The sequence below is a fragment of the Melanerpes formicivorus genome, unplaced genomic scaffold (assembly GCF_026170545.1).
Source record: "Melanerpes formicivorus ecotype bairdi unplaced genomic scaffold, bMelFor1.0.p_v2 SCAF_4, whole genome shotgun sequence".
NCBI classification, from domain to species: domain Eukaryota; kingdom Metazoa; phylum Chordata; class Aves; order Piciformes; family Picidae; genus Melanerpes; species Melanerpes formicivorus.
The window spans coordinates 18369959-18376256 of NW_027142356.1; the positions used below are offsets into that span (position 1 = coordinate 18369959).

Consider the following 6298-nt stretch of genomic DNA (forward strand, 5'->3'; position numbering starts at 1 on the left):
TCTTTGCCTTCTGCTTTGACTCTTAGTTTCATAGTTTCATTCAGGGTTGGAAGGGACCACAAGGATCATCTAGTTCCAACCCCCCTGCCATGGGCAGGGACACCCCACACTAGATCAGGCTGGACAGAGCCTCATCCAGCCTGCTCTTAAACACCCCCAGGGACGGGGCCTCGACCACCTCCCTGGACAACCCATTCCAGGGTTTCACCACTCTCATGGTGAAGAACCTCCTCCTCACATCCAGCCTGAATCTCCCCACCTCCAGCTTCATTCCATTCCCCCTAGTCCTATCACTACCTGATATCCTGAGAAGTCCTTCCCCAGCCTTTCTGTAGGCCCCCTTCAGATACTGGAAGGCGACAATTAGGTCACCTCGGAGCCTTCTCTTCTGCAGACTGTACAGCCCCAACTCCTTCAGTCTGTCCTCATAGGAGAGGTGCTCCAGCCCTCTGATCATCCTCGTGGCCCTTCTCTGGACACGTTCCAGCACCTCCACATCCCTCTTGTAATAGGGGCTCCAGAACTGGACACAGTACTCCAGGTGGGGTCTCACCAGGGCTGACTCTCACACTTGTTGTTCCATAAAAAACAGATCTTTGACCAATGCATGATCCTGTTACATGAGAATTCACATCCACCACAAAAACTCCTCAGAACCAGCTCAGGCAGAGGCAGGGGTGCTAGTCCAAGCTTCATCTGAATTACACATTTTGGAGTTGATAGCGGAAAAAAAAGACAGTTATGGATGCAATGTTAGAGCTGTGAACGGTGCTGCAGGAGGGCTAGATTGTGTCAGCAACCGACATTTTTTTCTGTGCCTTGAGACAAAGAAGAGAGAGGAGAAAAGTAATATTTGCTTTGCTTTGTATAGTAATGGGAAGACGCTTTATGTATCCTTCAGGAAATTCCAAGTAAGTGATACTGCATTTTGCGTTAGCTGATTTAGGCTTGACAAGTCCTACAAGTGCTAAATTGCTTGCATGTTTAATCCATGAAGTACTGTCTTCATTACAAAGAATACAAAGAGGAAGAGACATTAGATATTCTCATGTACAGATACCTACTGACCTTTAGCTCACAGAATGATTTGAAACCTGTGATCACTGTGAATGAACTTTTGGAGGTGAAAGTAGCTGCTCTTTTCTTTCAGTAGAAGGATACTACAAATCATACACAGCCTTTTTTCCTTTTCCCTTTTTTTTTTTTTTTTTCTTTTCTTTCTTTAGAATTTCCATGAGCCTTATTGCAATGAACTGTTTCATGCCCTCTGACTTTAGGAGCAGGATACTGCAACCTGCAGATCGCTTTCCTGGCTAATTCTATTCTATCCTTGCCCTTGTCCTTACATAGAGGATATCCTCAAAGTACTGGTATCTATTCTATTTTTAGTATATAAAGCATGACATATGGGCAAGGACATCTAATTTCACAGTCTCTCTCCAATGTGGTGACATTTTGTTCCTATCAGCAAGAGCTTGCCTGATTTTCAAGAATGCATTCTCCTGCTACTGCCTGCAATCATTCTATCAGAACCTGCTATCTCAAAAATTATAAGACATGAAAGTAAGGTGAGCAAACCCCACATAAACTCTAATTTCATCAAACTCAGAGACCAAGACAGAAGCCAGTGGGGGTGGGAGTGGAGAGAGAATCAAACTTCTTGTCAGTAGAGAAGAGTCAGGGAAAGAACATATGACCTCTAATTGCCCAGTCCCCTCTCCTCTTTACAAGTCAAAGACCATCCCTGAAAGTGCCACTCAGGCACTCATTTCCTTCCCTAATCTCAACATCACTAGTCAAAACAGCCCCATGGCACTCTGTCCCTTATATTCCTGTCCCTTTCACTTTCAGCTGCCTCTGGAAATGTTTAATGTGGCACTGCAAACTGACTGGTAAAAAATTCAGCAGCATTATTTACTATAGTACTTCGATGCTTTATTAAATGAAACCATCTGTTCAGGAATGTTTCTCAACATTGTGGGCTAGATCTAGAATTTACAGCTGCAATATGGCTTGTCTGAGGCAGTTTTACAGCAGAAATGCCACCCAATGTATCACAAATATGTGAGACTGGGTAAGAGGGATATTGAGAAAGTTCCTATTTCCCACTCTCCCATAAACAGAGTCAACTTCTTGATGGCAAAGATTCAAAACAGTTGCAATTTTTTTCTCTCCAGTCTCATAGCTATGCTCTGTAAACTTGTGAATTGAGGGTGTTTCCTAAACAACTTCAATGGCTCACAGGACATTAAGTGCATGCTTGGGGCTGATGGCAAAATGCACTGTAAGCAGATTTATAGGCATCCTGTGGAGATATAGGTAGCAGACAGAAAAAGTAATAAGGTGGCATTTCATTCACTTTTTCTTTTATACTGAAAGACTTGGAAGTTTTAGAAGAATAAATTTTGGCCTCTTCAGCTTATTTGTTGCTTTGCAGTGAAACAGAAGGCAGCTGCTGATAGAAATCAGCTTTCAGGTTTACTCTGAGGGGGTTGGAATTTAAGGAATGTATTTTAGAACAGTTCAGAGATGAACATAATTAGCTAAATGGTGTAAATTTTCTTTTAATTGTGGTAGCAGTTTTAAATACCTCACTGACCCCTCACTTGGGGTTTAGATTCCTGGTGGTCAGGAACCAATGAGCACACAGAGTCAAGAACTGACTCCTAACCCTTAATGCAGTTCTGTACAAAAAAAAAGAAAAGGTCCCAGGAGATAGTTTGCAAAGCTAGCACACACTTTCAGAGGACTTGTAGGGTTTTGTACAGTTTAAAATGGACAAGTTGCACAATTCTTGTTCATTGGTCACTTTTTAGTTAGGTAAATAAATGCTCCTCTGTCCATGCTCTGATTAGTGGTTAGTTCATTATAGAGCTGCTAATTAGTCTTAGGTTACTTTAAGTTACTTTCAGATGATCCCACTTCTTCTTCTCCCATCCTCCTGATAAGGAGGTGATTTATTCCTGTGTTATCTTATGTTAGCTCATTATGATTCTTTACTCAGAGGACCACAATTTCCATATTGTGATTCTTTGAGGACCATGATTTTTGTATTGTGATTCTTTTATTGAGGACCACAAGAGTAAAGAGAAATTTGGAGCCTGAGAGTTGAAAAAATGGTTATCTTTTTACTCTGTCTCCAAACAAGACCTTTTGTGAGCAGTGGTCTAAAAGTATATCCTTTAAGGATTTATACTGACATTTTTTTTCTAAATATGCTTAAGTTAAACTCAAATAATCTGTATTATATGCAATGAGATGGGACATAGGCTCAAAAATTTCTTTTTTTTCAGAAATGCTGTGTACTTGAGACAAATATTTGCAGTTTCTGATACAGAAAATTCCCTTGACCCACATCCACTGTTTATCATGCTGCCCATGAATATCTTAACCCCAAAATGTATTACCTAGTGAGTCATAATACCTTAGCAGACTACTGAAAACAGATTTCATGCTATGTGAGTAGGCACTATTTAGCTGATACATAATATAGTTACATACCTACTACTGTAGCTGCAAAGCTAACTAGATAAAACTGGGTTGGAATAGGAGATCATGAGTGTTCTCTCTTGAAACAAACCTATAAAAGAACTGTCCAAAGCTATAATGATGAACTGGTGCTGCAGTTACCATCCCTAGATAAAGGCAGTACCTGTTATTTGAACACTCAAATAGCTAAGTAAGAACCAAGACACTTAGTACTGGGTCTTGTCTGCAAATTGGCTATGCCTATGTAAACAATAGCAGGGAAAAGGTAGCAATTGCTTGGGGTTTTTTATGACTTTGTCTAGGAACAGAAATACTAAAAAATTAATTCTCAGTCCACATGCAGCACAAAGAAAAGTTTTCTTCTCATACAGAACAAGGTTATGGAGAGGATTCGCCACTCACAAAGAGAAGCCAGAGGTTGTAGCAACGTTAAGAAGTTAGGGTGAACTCCTGTTCAGAGCAGGGATAGTTTTGAAATCAGTTGTGTTGTTCAGGGCTCCCCTTCTACAGCTTAGAAATTTCCAGGGATGGTGTTGCATAGTCATACTGTCTGGCACCCAGAGGACCATAATGTAGAACCAAGGTGGCTTTCTGGTACACAGACCGCAGAACCCATGACATTTTAAGGCATATCAATTAACTGAACTGGGTGGACCCAGCAGCTTCCAGAACTCTAATGTTCACAGTTGAAATTTAGCAACAATATTACTTTTAGAAGTTCTTGCACTTTCTTATCATACACACATGTCCCCCCCTCCTTTCAAACCACAGCCTTACCTCTGCAAGCCATTCCATCAGAAATGTCAGTGCACCAGTCTGTGGCAGTGTGCTGTGCTTTGGATCCAGTAAATAACCCTGGAAAGAAATTTCCTTGGGTCAGGTCACTTCACACTGGTGTTGTCATAGAGGTGGCAAATGATCTCTGGTAAATGGAAAATGAAAGAGAGCATGGAACAAGATACATCCTGTTCTAGGTTTAGGTTATTCATGTTATTTTAAGCCATTAGATTAATATACACTTAGTTTTAGAGGCTCTTTCTAATGATTTAATTCTAAGGAGGTCAGGACTTTTTGCCAGCTTTATTTTAGTAGTGTGTTTTCACTTTGTATTAAATAGCATAACCTAGTTATGAACCCTCTCTAATTGTTGTTTTTTTTTTTGTTTTTTTGGTTTTTTTTTAATAATTAGTGAGTTTGTTATATTTTAATTTTACCTTGATTTTGCCTTTGTGGCTTGGGCATGTGAACAAGAACAGCATCATAGACCCAAGCCTGCCTGTCTTCCTCAGGCTGAGATTTTTCACAGTTCAGAAGTGGAGATTTCAGGAGAGCATGTATTAAGTGCTTTGGCCCCTGGTTATCTGCTGCTAGTTCAAATATCAGGAAGGTTTTACTTTCTTCTTGATTTTAAAGAAAAGCATCCTACATGATAGTGATGATGATATTTTAAGACATGAGATACTAATGGAAATAAAGCATCAACAAGGCAATTGAGTCTGCACTATATGGTGTGCCTTTTTGGATGCTTTAACAAGATCACTGTACAAAGGTCACGTTCAAAAATTTATGAAACAACAGAACAAATACAGTCTCTGCAATCATTTTAAGATGTATTAAACTTACTGGTTAGTACAAATAGAATAGTAGAGACAATGTTTTCGGGCAAATATGAAGCTGAAAGCATTCATTTAAAATATGCTAACCATAATCCAGAAGCGATTCCAAACTAATGAGGATATTCACATTAATAGAGAAAACATTGGAAAAAGAGTTTGATTGTATGTGTACATACACAGAAGCAGCCCTTCAATCAAAATGCATCTATATAGATGTGAATTTGAGATTCCATTACTAACAGACATAGAAGCACTTAATAAGTGTTTAATCAAAACAACTAGATAAAATTACCTCACTCTCTGGAAAATAAGAATTAGACTACACAGTTCAGTCGTTAGTTTTGAATGATTTTTTTATTTTTAAATGGAGATAATGGAAATATTTTACTGTCTTTTTAGAGATTTTAGGGAAATAGTTTTTATTTGTTTACCTTGGAATATAAACACCTTCTAACTTAAAAAATAACAAAATCCATTTGTGAATAAAACTAATTTAAATTATTCATACTATAGCTTTGTAAGCGAGAACATTGTATGCTTTTTAGGTAAATATATATTTTATGAAACTGTGGTAAAAAAGCTACCTTGGTTGAGTTATGAAGTATGAAAAAGTGTTTGATCTTGTGCCCGCATAGCTGCTAAATGATTCTTTTCCCTTCATTAATGATGATTTCCTACTTATTAAAAGATGCTGCCACCTAGAATCTGCTTTAAAAAGCAATAGTATTCTATGAGATCTACTACAATAGGAAGTAACTTTAATCATTATGTGTATTTATGTACTTATTTCATACATTGAGGTTTCTGTAACATCTGTGAAATGGGCCTTTACTATCTACCCATCTACCTAAAGCTGCTTTTAGAATTCAATTGGTGGGAAAAAATACTCAAAAATTACCAAAGCGACCAGAAATGAATCTGTGTATCAACTTTCTTCTCATAGTAAAATTAATACCCCAGCAGTTGAGTTGAACTGTTATGAAAATCCAGGTGACTGCCACATCTTTTAAAAATATTATAAAAAACCATTAACAGCTTTTAAAAAATGAATTGATATTATAATTGCACTACTTGAACATCTCAGGAGAAAAAAATCCCTAATATACTACCAAGCAAACCTATTGTTAATGTTTCAAATTATTTTAAAAAGTTTGTTATTTAGAGAATATTTTGCAGGGCTAGAACGTGGTATC

The 6298-nt window shown here is 38.1% G+C and overlaps 1 long non-coding RNA gene across 1 annotated transcript in view; it reads right to left on the bottom strand.

Annotated features, from left to right (window-relative positions):
- Window positions 1-4340, bottom strand: part of LOC137461362 (uncharacterized) — a 33279-nt gene extending 28939 nt beyond the window's left edge. Inside the window, exon 1 of the long non-coding RNA XR_010993347.1 lies at window positions 4267-4340. This is a non-coding gene — a long non-coding RNA (uncharacterized lncRNA). The remainder of the gene's footprint in view (window positions 1-4266) is intronic.
- Window positions 4341-6298: the final 1958 nt, after the last annotated feature.